Here is an 18,650-nt window from a genome sequence, read left to right as displayed (position 1 = left end):
TGTTGAAGATACTTGGAACTGTAGTCATACAATAACCACTAAAAAAGCAAAACACTGCAGATGCAGTAAATATTTACAAATCAGTAGGTATCCACTGACCACAAAGAAGCTGCCTGACCCTGGTAATATTTCGATTGTAACTGCTGTTTCTTTTAGCTAATAGCACCTTTATTAATAATAATTTACAATAATACATGTGCACTTCACAATTAGTTTACAAATGGTTGGCAATAGAATTATGCAACAGCAAAACTTTTCTAAACTTTTCTAAACCATAAAATGTAATATTGCAAGTATTACAACATGATGTAACATTAAATAAGGCATTTGGACAAGTACCTGGATAGGAAAGGTTTAGAGGGATACGAGTGAAACGCGGGCAGGGTGGGACTACTTTAGATGGGACATCTTGGAAGGCATGGGCATGTTGGGCCGAAGGGCCTGTTTCTGTGCTGTATGATTCTATTACTTTCTATTTACTATAATGCAAGTCAATGACTTATAAAAAGGCTCAAAAGGAAGCAAATGTAAAGATCCATGTCAATGGATAAAACAGCAATCTAAACGTAAAAATGCCAATGTGGAAAATGATTAGCTGGCACTCCTCTCAATGTCTGGGAATGAACAGAATCACAAAAATGACAACAGCTGCAACAGATTAAAGTAGGGAGGTCAGCTGGGAGTTACCCTTGTTAGCTAATCATGTCATCAGATGTACCATGGGTAATTTTGCATTTCACTGATGAACAGACAAGATATATATGGAACAATGACACATATTGAAATATTTTCTTCTCCAAGAATAATTAGAGAAAGTGATCAATAATTTAAAAGTTAAAAGTTTTTACTAAGTTAACAGTTGCAAGACTCATCTTTGATTTGTCCATGTGCAGTATCCAGGACAAGGGGTCACAGCTTAAGGATAAAGGGGAAATCCTTTAAAACTGAGATGAGAAGAACTTTTTTCACACAGAGAGTGGTGAATCTCTGGAACTCTCTGCCACAGAGGGTAGTTGAGGCCAGTTCATTGGCTATATTTAAGAGGGAGTTAGATGTGGCCCTTGTGGCTAAGGGGATCAGGGGGTATGGAGAGAAGGCAGGTACGGGATACCGAGTTGGATGATCAGCCATGATCATATTGAATGGCGGTGCAGGCTCGAAGGGCCGAATGGCCTACTCCTGCACCTAATTTCTATGTTTCTATCCTCCTCCTCCTATAGTGCATACTGCTGGATTATGACCTCTTGCATGCATCCAATGTTCATTCTCCCTCATATTGTGAATTACACAAATGGAAACCATTCTGAATTATAGACATTTCAGGGTAAATCTCTTTACCTTTGCAGTCTGTACAGCAAATCCGAGTGCCCTCTTATCATGGCTGGTGTCATCCATGATGATTTTATAGAGTGAGAGAGAGATAAAGTATGGAGACCGGCCCATCAGCCTAGCAAATCCATTCCAACCAGCAATCATTAATTTTCACTCATCCTACCTTAATGCCATATTATTTTATTCTCTTCACATTCCCATCAATTGCCCACAGTTCCACTCATCGACAAACTGGGGACAATTTACTGTGACCAATTAACCCCCTTGTCCACATTCACCCACCTGAAGGATCTTCTGACATGGGCCTTGGTGACTGAGATTAGAATACCATCAGGAGCTATGGGAGTCTGAAAAGGCATATCTGTATTGTCCCTATCAAAGCGTTCGTAGAACACATTGACCTTATCCGGGAGTGATGCCACTCTGCTATTTGAGCTGCCACTTGGTTTCGTATCAAAGGAAGTGATGGCGTGCAAGCCTTGCCACAGCAGTCGAATGTCTGTCTCATCCTCCAATTTAGAGTGAAACTCCTCTTAGCTTTTTTGATGGTGCTATCAAGGTCATACCTGGACTTCTATATGAATCTGCTGTCAGACTTGCATGCCTCAGATTTGGTCCTCAGAAGATTGTGGACCTGGTTCATCCAAGACTTCTGGTTTGTGAACACTCAGATGGTTTTCATTGGAACATGCTCCTCCACACGTTTCTTTATGAAGTTGGTAACTGTGGCTTACATGGATACACGAACAGGTAAATGGATATGAAAGATTTAGAGGGATATGGACCAAACAAGATCAGATGAGATTAATTTAAATGGGGGATCATGATTGGCATGCACAAGTTAGGCTGAAGGGCCTGTTTCTTCGCTGTATGATTCTATGACTATGACATGATATTTGACAGGGGCGAGGAAATCTGCATGATCACAGAAAGAACTTGCAAACTCCACACAGAGAGCATACAAGGGCAGGATTGAATTTACATTTCTGGTACTGTGAGGCAACAGTTCTACTGCCCCATGTTTAGATGCAAATTGCAGTCCTCACAAATGAGATAATTATTACCCGGCTGGTACATCTGTGTATGTGACCAAATGAGGAGTCCTGTGAATGTCTCCTGCAGAATCGTGGCATGGAGAGCAGAGGTTGAGAGATGTGATCACTTTAACAGCCACATGTCCACCTGGGTCCAAGGGGCAGCTGGTAGAATTCAAGGAAGCTTGCAGAGATTTGCCATCACTTGGGATGGTAGCCAGCGGAATGGTGCCATTCGGCGCCGCCGTTTCGGCACCGCTGTTTCTTTGAAACACTATGGAGCGAAGGAATACTATGGAGCGAAGGAAAGCCAGACCGTACTAAGAATATTATTCTGATTGATTAAGCAACCACATCCTACAAGCACGGCATACCCTAGGTGTGTCATGAGACCCTTTCTTCCTCTCTCCTTATCAATCTCTCCTACACATTTGTAAGTGGCTCAGCAACAAGTTGTTGTGACCCAAGATTGTCCAATCTACTCTGCCGCTGGGTCTGATTTCATTGTTACAAGAGTAGATACCATACTTGGCAGAGACTTGCTAATATCAGGAATGCAGTTACTGAAAAAACAATGTTATTTTCAATGCTTTTCGAATATGTTCCTTATGTGAAAAATGTTTATTTGGAACCCCATATCCACTGCTCCCATTCCGTATTTATTGAAATTTAGTTTTAATTTATCCCTTTCTTTTAGAACTCTCTTGCCTACTCCTTTCAATGCTGTCAGTCTCAACACAAAATTACAATGCATGATCTTTCTCCCATCCTCTTCAACATCTTATCAGGCTTGTTTAAGACTTTTCTTGCCCAGGCATCAGATAAGCAACATGTCATCTGAGATTGTTGACCCTGTTTACAGAAGATAATTAACTATGAAATCCCACTCAACTACTGCATGAACCGTCCCTTCCCTCTTCCCACAATGGGATGCCTCCCACCCTAAAGTGACGTGACCAGCATACTGGTTGCGTACAATTTGTCAGTATCCTTATCTCCAAACACTCATGGTGCATTGTTGGTCTATTAATCCTGATATTGTTTTTCTCTATAAGGTATGGAATAAAAATGCACCTCTACCTCCAACACACAGTCCAGCTCAGTAACACCGAGTCCAAAATATTCAAGGCAAAGATATCTATCATTGACATATTCAGTTCAGACAGACTTAACTGGCACTCCAATTGAGACTGCCCAGACCGAATATGTCTACTATTCTCCAACATGCCACAGTCCAGATACAGATAAATGCCTGCATGGCCATAATCTCAAACTATTTATTTCTACTTTGTTCTGGGGGAGAAAAAAAGTTTAATTCTGAAATACACAAATAAATAGTGCATGAAAAAAAACTCAGAATTTAAAATGTTTGACACTCAAGTATACACGGGCCATTAACATCATTAGAAGCAAAAAGCAACATCTCTTTCCTCTTCTACACTAAATTCTCATTCTGACTACATTTTCAATTTTTCACTGTTGGAGGCATTCCATTTCTGATATTTATGCATCATTATTTTTCTGAGATAACTATTTCAGTCAGTGAAATCTTGAAAGTCAATGAGTGCTATGCCTAACTTTACTCCAAATGGTATCAATCGAACAAAATGACCAATGAAAATTTGTTGAACAAGTAACTGCAATATGCTTCCCAAAATTAATGCAACACAACTAGATTGCCTCCAAATTGAAACGTTTAACTTGAACCAGCATTGCTTTTGTTGGGTTCTAGACAAATTTGGTCTAAAGACTTTAGAAGTCAGTGAAATCTTGAAAGTCAATGCCGAGAGTGCTATGCCTAACTTTACTCCAACTTAAACTTAAACAGAACGTTGAATATGAAAATGCTGATACTTTTAAAACCCACAATGTCTCCAAGCATTACATCTGGGCATATGAATAGACAATGCTGTACAGGGGAGAAATATGACTGCTAGCTCAAGCAGCTAAATGGCAGAGGTCACAGGCAGAAGCACAATGTTCCTGTTAAGGTCAGAAACAATGCATAAAGTACTGAGCTAACTTACATCATTATCACATACACACTGGTAGCCATTTGAAAGATTGGCAGTGGGACACGAAACAGAAGTTAGCCGATCACCTTCTTAGTCGGTAAATAGTTTGCAATGTGGTCGAAACTAAAAGGTGGCAAAGATTACAACCAAACCAAAAGAGAAGAAATATGTTAAGGCACAAACCTATAATTATAAATAAAATCGCTGAAACAATTATATTGAAATTCTACTAAGTTAGGTTGTTTAACTTTAGCATGTACATTTTTATATATTCAAAATCAATTACGTATTTGACACAAATAAGAAAATAAAAATACAGTGATCTCAAAATTCACGAGGCAATTTCTTCCATGTACGTACATTTAACAGATGAAAATTGCAAAATATTCCTTCCAAATGTTCGCAGCAGCCGTGCAATCCTCGGGCCCGTGGCTTATGTGTGCATGTGTGGTGTGTACGTGTGCGTGCGAATTGGTGTGTGACTGCTGCAAAGACCCACTGTGTAACGTTCACATTAATATCACTAGGAGGAGGGGTTGGGTGTTGGCTGGGAGTGATCAGTTAGTCTTTGCTTCAAACAGCTGTTGGTATATGTTAAAACGCCTAGCATGAAGTGCCACCGTCGTCATCAGTCAGCAAATAAGCTCTAATTTCTGGTATAGAGCTTAGGCAGTTAATGCAGCACTGAGGCCAGTTCAATCCTCCGAAGGTCAGGACTAAAGTACAACTCAGTCAGTATTAAAACGCAGCAAACAGTTTCCCATTGATTGATTTGCAGTGCAGTTTCCACTGCACTGCAGATAAATATACATAAACAAATATTCTCTGAATTATATTGTAATAATGACAATGAAATAATTAAAGGGTCACTGATTGTTTTTTTCTATTGAAATACATGAGCATAACATCAATACCAGACCTTGCAAAACCTCCCCCTTTCTAAAAAATATATGTATAGTGATTTAAGTAACTTTTTGGTTAACTCTTAGAGAACACATTGGATATGTCAAAACAAGAAACTGCAGATGCTGGTTTACCAATAAAAGGCACAAAGCACTGGGGTAACTCAGCAGGTCAGGCAGCATTCCTGGAGAACGTTAATGTGTGATGTTTCAGGTTGGGATCCTTCTTCATATATGGATATTTCCGTGTTATATCCATCCCTCCGCTTAATGCAATCAATAGTTGATGCACTTATTTAATTTTACCAGATACAAACCCAACCTGTTCAAATGTTCCTCAGGAGTCAACCCACCCATTCCATTGATTAGTACAGTAAATATTCTCTGAACTACATCCAATATATTATCGTCTTTAAATAAGGAGACCAACATTAAGCATAATACTCCAGATAAAGTATAACTGAAATACATCTGCCCATCGAAGCAACAATTAAGGCAAGTTTCACCCACTTAACTCAATAATGTCTCTCCATAGAAAAATAGTTAAAAATAGCAAATGATGTAGCAAATTTTCAAGCAGACACGGAGCTGTTGTTAATGTAGATCATTTGCACATAGTCAAAAATGTCTATTTTCAATTACATATTGATTCAGATTCATGCAGATTGGGGTGGACTCCGCCTAGTCCATCACGACCCAGCACCCTCTATGCATCTTTAATTGGACTTTGCCTTGCACTAAACATTATTCCCTTTATCCTGTACAGGTGCACAACCTTTTATCCGAAAGCCTTGGGACCAGAGACTTTTCGTAATTCAGAATTTGTCGGTCTTCGGAATGGAAATTTTTTAGCGTAGATTTTAATGGCTGGCTCAGTGGTAGAGTACTCGGCTCATATCCGCAAGGTCGCGGGTTTGCGCCTCGATCCTGGCAGTTACTCGGTCGCGAGTTTGAGTCTTCAATGTAGATTTTTCTTGCAGAATAAATGTTTGTATGAAATGCAGTGTAGGAGAGGTGTACTGACTGTGTGGGCAGAACTTTGGAAGTGATTGCCCACCAGTCTAAAAAGCCGCTGTGTCTCCCTATCCCTGGGATAGCAGGGGGCGATCAAACAGCACAATACCCCCCTCCCCCTCCAACTCCAGAGGAATCATCTCCCCGATGGGCCGCTATGGCGACAAGTGGCAGTTTTCCCACAGCCCGAGCTGCGCCACCCCAAGAAAAAGACGTACCTTGCACACCATCAGCTTCTGCCCCTACGTGTTCCTCTGGAGTTGGAGCGGGGCTGGGCTGGGCTGCTGTTGGCTGTGGGTCTCTGGGTTCTCCGTGCTTGCGGTGGGCCTGGTGGTCGACGTCCAATTGGTCCCGACGTCTCCGGTGACTGCACTGGCCTGCTGCCATCGCCGACGTGAAGACAGTACAAAGCCCCCGTGCCGGTGCAATGGGCGGGGAGCTGGAGAGGGGAGGGATGGGGTCACACACATGGCCGGGAAGCAGAGGGATGTAGGTGGGGTGAAACTGAAGGGAGCGACAATCTGCTGCTGCCTGCATGCCGAGTTAAAACGTTTCCACGCAAGACTCACGATACACTGTGTATCGTGTCTACCGTGGGAACTTTTTAACTCAGCGGGCAGGCAGCAGCAGATTGTCAATTATTAACCCTCCCGCGCAATATACCCTCACCTTCTCTTTTATGAATGGGGATTTAGTTCCCCTTTCGAAGACCGACCGGAGGTTCCGCTGTCACCTCTGCGGGCCGCCCTCGGTGAACGTCCTGTCTCCCTGTCCCTGGGATAGTAGGGGGCGATCAAACAGCACAATACCCCCCTCCCCCTCCAACTCCAAAGGAATCCGCTCCCCGATGGGCCGCTACGGCGACAAGTGGGAGTTCGCCCACAGCCCGAGCTGCGCAACCCCAAGAACAAGACGTACCTTGCACACCATGAGCTTCTGCTCATACGGGGAGCGTGTTCCTCTGTAGTTGGAACGGGGCTGGGCTGGAGTTGCTGATCTGGGATCTCCGTGCTTGCAGTGGGCCTGGGGGTCGGTGTCCCGATGAGGGGGCGCAGCTCGGGGAATGGCTTCTGGTGGTCCTGACGTCTCCGGCCAGTTTGCAGTTTTCCTCTGGAGTTGGAACGGGGCTGGGCTGCTGCTGGCTGTGGGTCTCTGGGATCTCTGTGCTTGCAGTGGGCCTGGGGGTCGGTGTCCCGTTGGTCCTGACGTCTCCGGTGACTGGCACTGTGCTGCTAGCATCGCCGACTTGAAGACAGTACAAAGCCCCCGCGCCGGTGCAATGCGCGGGGAGCTGGAGAGGGGAGGGAAGGGGTCACACACATGGCCGGGAAGCAGATGGGTGTAGGTGGGGTGAAACTGAAGGGAACGACAATCTGCTGCTGCCTGCACGCCGAGTTAAAAAGTTCCCACGCAAGACTCACGATACACTGTGTATCGTGAGTCTACCGTGGGAACTTTTTAACTCAGCGCAGGTAGCAGCATATTGTCAATTATTAACCCTCCCGCGCAATATACCCTCACCTTCTCTTTTATGAATGGGGATTTAGTTCCCCTTTCTTCGAAGACCGACCGGAGGTTCCGCTGTCACCTCTGCGGGCCGCCCTCGGTGAACGTTTTCAAGGACCTTTCTTCAAGGACCGAAAAAATGTCGCTATTCAGAGGTTTTCGTTATTTGGATCTTCGGATAAAAGGTTGTGCACCTGTATCTGTACACTGTGAATGGCTCGATTGTAATCATGTATAGTCTGTCCGCTGACTGGATAGCGCACAACAAAAAAGCTTTTCACTGTACCTCAGTACATATGACAATAAACAAAACTAAATCTACATGAAACACTGCTTCAAAGATGGATTCCATCACCAAGAATCCCCACAATCTGGGCTATGCCCTCTTCTCACAGTACCATCAAACAGGAGATACAAAAGCCTGAAGTCCCACACCACTTGGATCAGGAATAGCTAACCATCAGGAACAACCTATGGCCATCAGATTCTTGAACTAACTTGCAAAATACTAAACCTACCTCAGCAACTAAATATCACAGACTACCTTCTGCACTACCATGGACTGTTATCCCAATGTGTTTTGCAAACGTTTCTTTTTCTGCTGTCTTGTAGAATTTTTGATACTTTATATATAATGCATATGTTTTTGTGTATTGTCTGAGTCTATATGCCTGCAATGCTGCTGCAAGCAAGATTTTCATTGTATCTGTGCACAAGACAATACATTTAACTTGGCTTGACATAATATCGCTACCATCATTCAGTAACAGAGTAACCAATAAAATCCCCCCCCCAGCCCCTCATCCAAGCAGTCCTTCATTTCAACTTTTGGTGAGGAGCTTTAAACGAGCAACCCCAACTATTCCCAGCACACTGACAAGGAATTATCAGGGCTAAGACGATTGGAAAGATACAAATTGTAACAGCTCTGATATTCTTCATATTGTCGGCCTCTAATATGCTTCCACAAAACATGCATCTTTTCTGTAAAGCCACATATGAGTTACAATGCCCATTCACAAAGAAAACAGATGTCCAAAGGTCTACCAAGCAACAGCTTCAGTATGTACCCTGTATTCAGATTCAGAATAGATTATTGTCATGTACACCATGCTGCAATGAAATTCCTTGTTCACTTAAAGGTCATAGTTAAATGTGTACATACAATAATAAATACAATGCAGCAAAACAGAGCAAAGATGATAGTGCAGTCTGAAGTAGTGCAAAAAACGTATACTCTGAAATTAATCTATTACAGAATTTAGAATTTCCCAATGAATTATTCTCTTGTCTAGTTTGTACCGCTGGTCGCACATAGTCATGCCAAATTTAGCTATTGTAAAAATGCCCACTTTTTAAAAAAAATCAAAAGGAACCTCTCTTACAAAGGAACTCTTTGTGGGTTTTCATTGAAACAGAAGAGCTTTGTTTAAACAATTCATGCACAAAGCAAATACATAAGCTAATGAACAATTTCTCCTGGAGCGATCCGAATTTGTGTCTCAGGCACACACAAGAGATGAAATAAAAAGGAGACACAAGAAACTATAGATGCGAGAAACTCATCCACTCTCACTTTCTTCCATTTCTAGAAATAAAAATTGTTCTGTATTTAACTAAAATATGTAATATATGCATTGAAATTAAAATTCCAAAAATCTCCTGCTATGGTCACATCATGCAAAGATACCAATAAAAACCTGGAAAATTATATACAAATTTATTCAGCAGATATAATTGACCTATCAATTGATAATTAAACTATATTATCAGTTTTATTGAAAACATAGATCATATTATATAGTCTATAAGTATACAATAGGTCAGTGTAAAATCATACGTGACTTTCTTCATTTGAAATGCTTCAATTAACTTTAAACCAAGCAATGACACAATATAGTAACCCATAAATACTTACGTCATGTGTGGCAAATAAATGTAAGTGTTACCAATTTAAAGTGGCTTAATATCACTATTTAAGAGCAGCTAAAATATTTTGATATGCATGCTTTACTTATTGTCACTAAAACACACAAGTATAATCTTTTGTGCTTCAGCTCAATTAACTCTCAATTCTAATTTGGTGTAATCACTCACCACATGTAACAAATTAGTAATCCAGATGTAGCTAATTACATTTCTGATTAGTTGGTGGTGGAGAAGATATGAGGTTAGAAGCACAGATCAATTAAAATTAACAAGATTGTGAATGATTTGGTTCAGCCTTGGACAATGGCCAGGTACAATGATTGATTCTGTGGCCAGGGAAGAGCAGAACATTGAAAGTGAAGTGAGATACTGATTACACACAGATGCACCATTTAGTTACTTTGGTTCTTAATGTACAGTATTTATATTGACAGGCAGACAAATGATAGATGTGCTCCTGTAATCTAAAATCAGATCTGCAAAAAAAAGAGAATCAATTTGGACAAGCCAGGTAAAAAAAGAACTTTTATAACACAACATCAAAAAGGATAATTTTCGGTCAGGACCATGCAGCAAATTAATTATTTGATACAATCTACAGCTGCTCCCCAGCTTTTCTTTTGTAATCAGAAGTACTCTGGGGGCAGGGCTTCTGTCAATGGATGCAGAGCCACAAAACCATACAGCATGGAAACAGGCCCTTTGGCCCAACTTTCCCTCGCCAACCAATATGCTCCATCTACACTAGTCCAATCTGCCTGTGTTTGGCCCATATTTCTCTAAACCTATCCATGTACCTGTCTAAATGTTTCTTAAATATTTTGATAGTACCTGCCTGAACTACTTGTGGAATTATTTGGAAGCCAAGTCAGTTGATATTTTTAAGACAGAGATAGATAGATTCTTGATTACATAGTGTCAGAGGTTATGAGGAGAAGGCAGGAGAATGGGGTTTGGAGAGATAGATCAGCCGTGATTGAATGGCGGAGTAGACATAATGGGCCAAATGGCCTAATTCTATTCCTATTCCTTGTGACCTTTTGACCTCCTCCATTGAGATCACTCTTTCAAGATAAGGTGGACATGAGAGGAATGCAGATGGCGTATCCAGGAACAGGTTGGGTCCTGCGAGTTGTGAAAGCATCATCATATTAGCCTGAACAATATATTTCAAAGCCATAATCGTGGCTTTTTATGTTTCTTATGCCATTTAGTTTTACTGACTTCATTAGTGAAATGTTTCATTAGTACAAATTAGCCCAGGTCATTTAGAAACATAGAAACATAGAAAATAGGTTCAGGAGACGGCCCTTCGAGCCAGCACCGCCATTCATTGTGATCATGGCTGATCGTCGCCTATCAATAACGCGTACCTACCTTCTCCCCTATTCATTCTCCCTATGTTGGTGCCCTAAAAGATTCAAGCGCGAACCTCTTCTCTGTCTTCTTAGGTGAATGTAAAGAATCCTGTAACTCTATTACTCTAAGACTGCTAAACAGCTTCCTTCCACAGGCTGTGAGGCTGCTAAACAGTCACTCCACCTGATTCTGCTGCTTTTGCACTGACAATTTAATTACTGGCACTGAGTAATAACTCTGGCACTGGCTCAGGTCACTTAAATCAGCTGCCCTGGACATTTTATGACTTTTTTTTAAATTGTATTTTAATGTTGCTTTTTTACCTGCAACTTTTTTTTTTTTTTAACTATTCTACTGTTTTTATCAGGAACTGGATTGTTTTTATTTATGTGTGAAATGTTTACGTTTTTATGTGCGATGCTCCGATATTCCCTGAGAAACATCTTCTCATTTTGCACTGTACAATTTGTTGCTTTGCATGATGACAATAAAGAATGATGATGATGTATTAACAGATCTGAGGAAAAAAATCTTTATTGCACCCCAAGGCAACTTATCCCTCAAACAACACCACCAAACAAATTATTAAAATATTATCATACTGTACTTTGTGAGAGCTTGCTGTATGTTAACTGACTGACTGGTTATCGTTCCAGTGGTATTGAATCAAAAAGCAAGCAATGTCTTGCTATTGAGGCTCCTTGTGAAAAATGCAAAATACTGGTGTGTTAGAAGCAAAATGATTCAGAATGTCCTGGGCTGTGAAAGATATGAGGTAAAGTTAAGTGCTTTCCTTCATACTGAACATTGCTGCAACAAGATGATGATTTTATTGCACCAATTTGAGACAAATTCAAATCTCGTTGTCACTTTATCTTCACCATTTTAAACATGTATTTGGATATTGTTCCATGCACTGAATCTCTTGCTGCCTGCAAGACACTAGTATTGTAATTCCTTGATGTGTCTGGATGTATTTTCTTGATGCATACAAGTGTGTATATTGCAGTTCCTTGAGAGGAGATACAGAATAATGATATACAAGCCAAACAGAAGGGTTCTACTCATATGGCAGTCGTGGGACATTTAGACATGATTCAACCTTCCTGCTTCTGTTGATATTCTGAAACCATGAAATACTTTGCACAAAGCTTACAGGATCACATGGCTTGCAACTATGTTTCTGTCCTAAAACTCATTGGCCATCATTGATCGATATCTGTACAGTGCAGGCAACCAAACTGCGCCCCAGAGGCTGGTACTGCAATTATGTTATGGAGGTTTCAGCTATATTACAAATTTAATACTGGTTGGTTGAATGTCAGAGCTTCAGCATCAGCTTGATGAGTTGAACAAAGGGTATGAATGGTTGAAAGAACTGTTTGGTGGCTTCCAGCACAACCTGTGGGTCAAAATAATGATGCTTGTTGCCCTCTAGTTCCTCACCACCTCCCACTGCCCAGTCCAAGATTCCATGTGATCTGAATATTTTATGCGAGTCCAACCCCCTTGTTCCTCACAATTGCTCCATCTCAATGGCCACTCCCTTACAATATCTGCTCCTGCACTAACCTCATTCGTGGCTGTGGGCTGTAGTGACATGCTTACTCCGCGCAATAGGCATGTGGATATGCAGGGAATGGAGCAATATTGGTTATATGCAGGTAGATAAGTGATGTTCTTGGCATCATGGTCTCGACATTATGGGCCGAAGAGCCTGTTCTTGTGCTGTGCTATGTTAATAAATAACTAGCTTCACCCATTAATTATAAGTAAGTACTGAGCACATTAATTTTAATTGTTATACATGCTCTATATCCATGTACATTAAAAACAAAATGGACAATGCTGGAGATACTTAGTGGGGCAGTCAACAATTGGGAAGGGAAAATATTTAATGTTTTAGGTTGATTATTTTTCATCTGGGCTGCTGAATATTTCCAGCAAATTCTGATTTTATTTCAGATTATAGGTCGTACTGATAAAGTACAAACAACAAGTACAAAAACATGTCTCACAGTGAAAACTATAATTCAAGGTGCTCTGCAAAGTACCAGCTCAATCCACCCGTTTCAATATGCATTCCTCAACCAAATCCACGTGCAAACAAGGTCAGTTAATAAACAGCAAAGCTGCAAAGCTGCAAGAAAGTTTATGTGGGTTTTAAAATCCAGTTAGAACAAGTTCCAAAGTGCGGATGCGTTTCTTTTCGCTCCTTGAACCACTCTGTATTTTAATGAGCAGGATAAATTGTATGGCCTGACGCCACGATCATCTGACTGAAAGGTTAGAACACTTCTAGGTGAGTCAAGTCAACTTCATGGCAAGTGCAGCTTTGGCAGAAATGTGATTCTAGGTTCATTTTTACTTTATCTTGCTAAGTACAAGTCAAGAGCACAATGACAATGTGCTGCGGTAAATCAGCAGGTCATGCATCATCTCTGCAGATCATGGATAGTCAACGTTTCGGGCCAGGACCCTTCTTCAGACTGATTGTAGTTGGGGGAGAAAGCTGGAAGAGAGGTGGGGGGGTTGGGACAAAGTCTGGCAATGATAGTTGGATACAGATGAGGGGGGTTTGATTGGCAGGACTAGAGATGAAAAGGAGACCACTCAAAAGGGTGTTAAAAGGAGAGAGGAGATTTGAAAGAGCAATTTGAAGCAGGACTCCACCATTTGCAGTCCTTGTGTCCACTGAGTACAAACCAATACCTCAATTTGCCAACGTATATGAGACACCATGAGTGTAATTAGTTGGCCATGTATTTGAAACAATTCTAAAAATGAGTCAATGAAAAATAGAACGAATTTCTTTTTTCTGATCATTTCAACCTATATCTGTTATTAGGTGAACAGACAGATATAGAATGTGCCAGAGAAACATTTTTCATGATTAAAGGATTACATTTCAATTTTAAATTATCTTTATGAACATACATACAAATACATCAGAAATAATGCTTAATCTTTTTAGCTAAATGTAATTAAAAAAAAAAAAATGCTTACAATAAACCTATAATTTACTGGTGCATTTATATCTTCCCCTAAAATACACCAAGAGTTAAGAACATGGCTCAGGTTAAAGTGAAGAACAACAGAAATATTAGTGCACTAATATTTCTGTTGTTCTCTACTAATCAAGTAACGCTTGAACAAGGATACAATATTTTGTAAGATTGACCTCTTGGAATGAATACTTACAAAACTCTATTATATTTTTAACCTTGTTTTAACCAATCGCTAATCAACTGCATTCTGCTTTATTGACCATGAACTATTTCCATACGATTTAAACCAGCTCATCTGTTATCTGCGGGATTAGTGCAGTATCCTCCATCGTGAACTCTCATGCAAAATATTGGCTTATTTTCACATTCCCTCGACTCACCTTCTATACTCTGGCGATCCCTTTCCTTTTTATGTATCATTAGAAGTCCTTGTTGTTTGTTTTAATATTATTTGCTAGTCTTCTCGCATAACTAACCTTGGAATCCTTCTTTATAACTGGGATCATGACCAAACAATTCCACAGAACAGGGAAGCTGGGACTCATGGGAAGGTTGGCAAGAGAATCTTGGACAAGTAGAAGATCTGCATCCATATCAAACTAGCTAGACCAGGCATTCAGTCTTAGCTCACACTGATACAATGGAAGAATAGCTGTTACAAATCACATGCTGAACCAGTCATCAGATCATTGAATGTTCAACAGAAACACGTCCAGGGAATGAGAAATAATAGAAAGAAGATTCAACCTTTACGTTATTTGGAGGATTGCGTTCAAATCTTCCCCAAACCCATTATCTTTCCAGCACTGTAGGCATGCTTAAAGTTATGTGGGCTGGTTTGAACTGGCATCAGCCATTCCTGTAGGGGTGGTCACATTGGGACCACAACGATAATTCAATTAGTTTTTAAATAACGATGGAGAAGAATAGGACAGCATATTTTGAAGAGAATCCACATTATAGAAGTAGGTGCTAAGAGTAGGAGTAGATTTAGTTTACTTTAGAGATACAACATGGAAACAGGCCCTTTCGCCCACAGAGTCTACATCTTTCGAATCTGAATTAGTTTTTAAGTAACCAATAAGGTTGACGAGGAAAAAGTCTACATGGACTTCAGCAAGGCATTTGATAACAATTCACATTGTAGACTGAGTTAATAGTTCCCAGCTCTTACAGACAAATTGAACTTGTGTGGCTGGATCATTAGTCCCAGGACTCAGTACTAATCTGGTAGTAACAACTATTCAACTGCAGCCCTTACGAATAATAAAGAATAAAATATGTCTTTTTTTTAAACTGAGAATGGCACATGTATGCATACGGTCCTTCCATAAGCCAGGGAACTATCTAATTCTCCTCTCTCCCAATGTACTTTTCCTGTGGAACTGATGCACTACAATGCCGTGAACTATCTTCTGCACTATGGATCTTTCTGTATCTATTGTACTTGTGTTTGACGATTGCATTTATGTAAGGTATATCTAATTGGTTTGGATAGCATGCAAAACAAAACTTTTCACTGTACCTCTGTGTAAGTGACAATAATAAATTTAAACTTAAAGGATCTTATGAACAGCAGGAGTTAAATGATCAGTTAATCTGTTTTGTTCATTTTTGAGAATTTTCAGTTACAAATTGAATATTAACTCCTCATATGAGAATATAATTAGAATATCCCTCTTTTCGCTAGAAGCCAAAAATAATCTATTTTCTGTACTGCAGGCAACAGTGAATATAAAGTGGTATGTGGACATCTTTACAGTTATCCTAATTTAACTGATCAATTGTTGAAAACAGACTAGGACCCAAGAGAACTATCTTCCTGAATTTTGTGTTTCAAACTTCCTGATCAGAGGGACTTGTATTGTAAGTGCGGATAGTATATCAATGTCATATCTAAGTAATAATGTTGAATTGAAAAGGCAAAGCAAAACAGGAATAGCTTGCTACTTTTGTTTCATTGAAATGAAGAAGGGAAGCACTCAACAATGGTGTGCCATTTTAATTGTGTTTAAACCACAAAGCTTCATTCAAAGCTCATTTTTGGGTGTACGCCCGTCTGCAGCTGATAACTAATAGAACTTTTATTCAGTGAAGGAGCTCTTGCATGGTTTAAGAAATCAGCTTCATGAATTCACAATTTGAAGACATTACTTACTGTCGTGCTCCTTCAATGGTCACATTAAGCCAATCTGAGGCAAGAAGGCACTGGCCTATAAGCTTCAAATCTTGCCTGATTTTTTTCCTTTTAGTGAGAAGGAATAATAATGCAATTGACTGGATGTAGTCCAACATGAAATTTGTATAGTTGCTCGAAATTTTAATCCTTCACTGATAATTGGCTTAAGTCTTGAGGGAAGGGAAATGTTAATTATGGTTCTCACTTAGGTAGGTTCAGACTGTGCTCCATGTCTTCAGTAACTTAGATCTGACATGAGGATTAAATGTTGGCATAGTATTAACTGCTCCCTCAAGTCTCCACTACAGTATCATGTACCCTTCACAAAAATAAAGAAGCTGGAAGAAAGGAAATGGTGCCGATTTGGAGTTTTGTTATACATGCAAAGTGTGTGATATTTTATGTGGTAGTGTACTTAAAAATAACTCAGAAGCAAGACTTTTCAATCCAGATTTAATCGACCTAAATTTGAATGTTTTTTGAATGAGCTTTTCTAGCCGACCTGCGCTCGATTCATTTGGTTATTGGAGCCGAGCTACTATGGTTGTAAAATAATTGGACTTTTAATATTTTTATTGGAATGCTCAGATGGAGAACACAATGCAAAGCTACGTCAAACCTTGTAATAATGTAATTAGCTGATAAACTACAGCTTATGTAGGTTTCGACTTGAGTCACCTTGCACAGCCAAATCCGCACAAATACTGTTACAAAACAGAAGAAGAGATTACATCTTGCACTGAATTAACTCTTATTTTCAATGAAATGTGTAAAAACTGTGATGGCACACTTTTGTAACTTTTGCATTTAGAATCTAAGGCGATATTTTAAACCAAAACTTTGAGGTAATAAATTTGATGGTGGATTGCGACGTGTATACTTTGATACATTTGATCAAGTGCACATGGCATGCAGCCATTTTTTACCTGTTTATTTTAAACAAACTTTAGTGTGCAGTACAAGCCAACATTCGCATTGTGTGGCTCGTCCCTCAAGGGGAATAAAAGTCACATAGGGTCACACAGCTTGGAAATAGGCTTCTCAACCCTCCAAATCTATACTGACCATCTAGCATTTATTGTAATCCTTCTTTGTTTTCCCACATTCCCATCATCTCCCTCCAGATAATACTGTTCACCTACACACCAGGTAAATAAGTCTTTCTATAAGATCTTTATTTCAAATCTTTCTAAACATAGACAAAAACGATGATATAGTTTTCAATCATGCATAGATGCATATAAAACAAGAATAAATTAAACCACATTAGTTCTCAAATTATGTCTTTGAATGCCAGAACAATCTTTAATTCCTCTGGCCACTGTTTTTAAAAATTGTAATGCATTTATCTTAAGCAGGTTACTGCATCTGCTTAACTTGTAAAATAATTCAGATCAACTTGCAAGTGCACATATTCTATGATATAATTTTGAAGCTAATGTGTTTTTTTTACTTACATTAAGGTGACCTGAGAGCAACTTTGGTTATTAGAGTTGAAAGTAAAAATGGTCATATAATGTCCTGCAAAGTGCAACAGCTAAGGTCTCCCCTCATCTTGTAGAGATTGCATCAGCCAGTCACCAAAAAGTAATTCTGAGATGGAAATATAGAGAAATTCACTACTTCTGTCGATGTCATTACAGAAAGCTGTCCTCCTTGATAAGTGGGGAGGTCCACAATTGCTTGATGATAAGGCTGAAGGCGTTGGCAATTGCTGTTCTAGATTCACAGAAAGGAGTTCCTCTGTACGCATTAAATTCATAATCTAATGAAGCAAAAGAAACTGCTCCCTCTTTCCCTTTTCTCAAACTAGATTTTAATGCTACATTTCTATTGGGAGAGAACAGAGAATATTGAGAGTATTCCACACCCACTATAAAAAAAAAATGTTTTGACAAACATTTGCATATTTGTTTCATCCATGAAAAGAGCAATTTTGAATAGTAGGAAATGCAACTTGCAAATGCAGTAATGGTGACTTTCTGTGAAAGAAACAATTCTCACTTTGCATGTTGCAAATCTTATTTTTACCTTGAAAATACCTAGTCAATAAAGTCTTACTCGGCAAAAAAAAACAGAATATAAAACACTGCAAAATGTGAAAGAAGGAAGGTAGAAGCAGATGCTGGTTTATGCCGGAGATAGACAAAATGCTGGAGTAACTCTGTGGGTCAGTCATCATCTCTGGAGAAAAATAGGTGGTTTTGGGTCGGAACCCTTTGGTACAACACAGGAACAGACCATTCAGCACAAAATGTCTGTGGCGACCACAATGCCAAAATTGAACTAATCCTAAATGCCTGCACATGGCCTATATTCCTCCCTTACCTGCCTGTTCACGTGCCAGTCTAAATGCCTCTTAAACAATGCTA

The 18,650-nt window shown here is 39.8% G+C and overlaps 1 protein-coding gene across 2 annotated transcripts in view; it reads right to left on the bottom strand.

Annotated features, from left to right (window-relative positions):
• LOC129700363 (spectrin beta chain, non-erythrocytic 1-like) overlaps positions 1–18,350 on the bottom strand; it is a 199,973-nt gene extending 181,623 nt beyond the window's left edge. The window contains exon 1 of one of the 2 annotated variants that reach the window (XM_055640786.1): positions 17,736–18,350. The gene's annotated coding sequence lies outside the window, so the exon portion shown is untranslated. Of the gene's footprint in view, positions 1–4,741; positions 5,047–17,735 lie in introns of those variants that run through there. The other variant, XM_055640785.1, reaches the window with a different exon arrangement.
• Positions 18,351–18,650: the final 300 nt, after the last annotated feature.

The sequence above is a fragment of the Leucoraja erinacea genome, chromosome 9 (genome assembly GCF_028641065.1).
Source record: "Leucoraja erinacea ecotype New England chromosome 9, Leri_hhj_1, whole genome shotgun sequence".
NCBI lineage: Eukaryota > Metazoa > Chordata > Chondrichthyes > Rajiformes > Rajidae > Leucoraja > Leucoraja erinaceus.
This window is presented reverse-complemented; position numbering and strand designations above follow the sequence as displayed.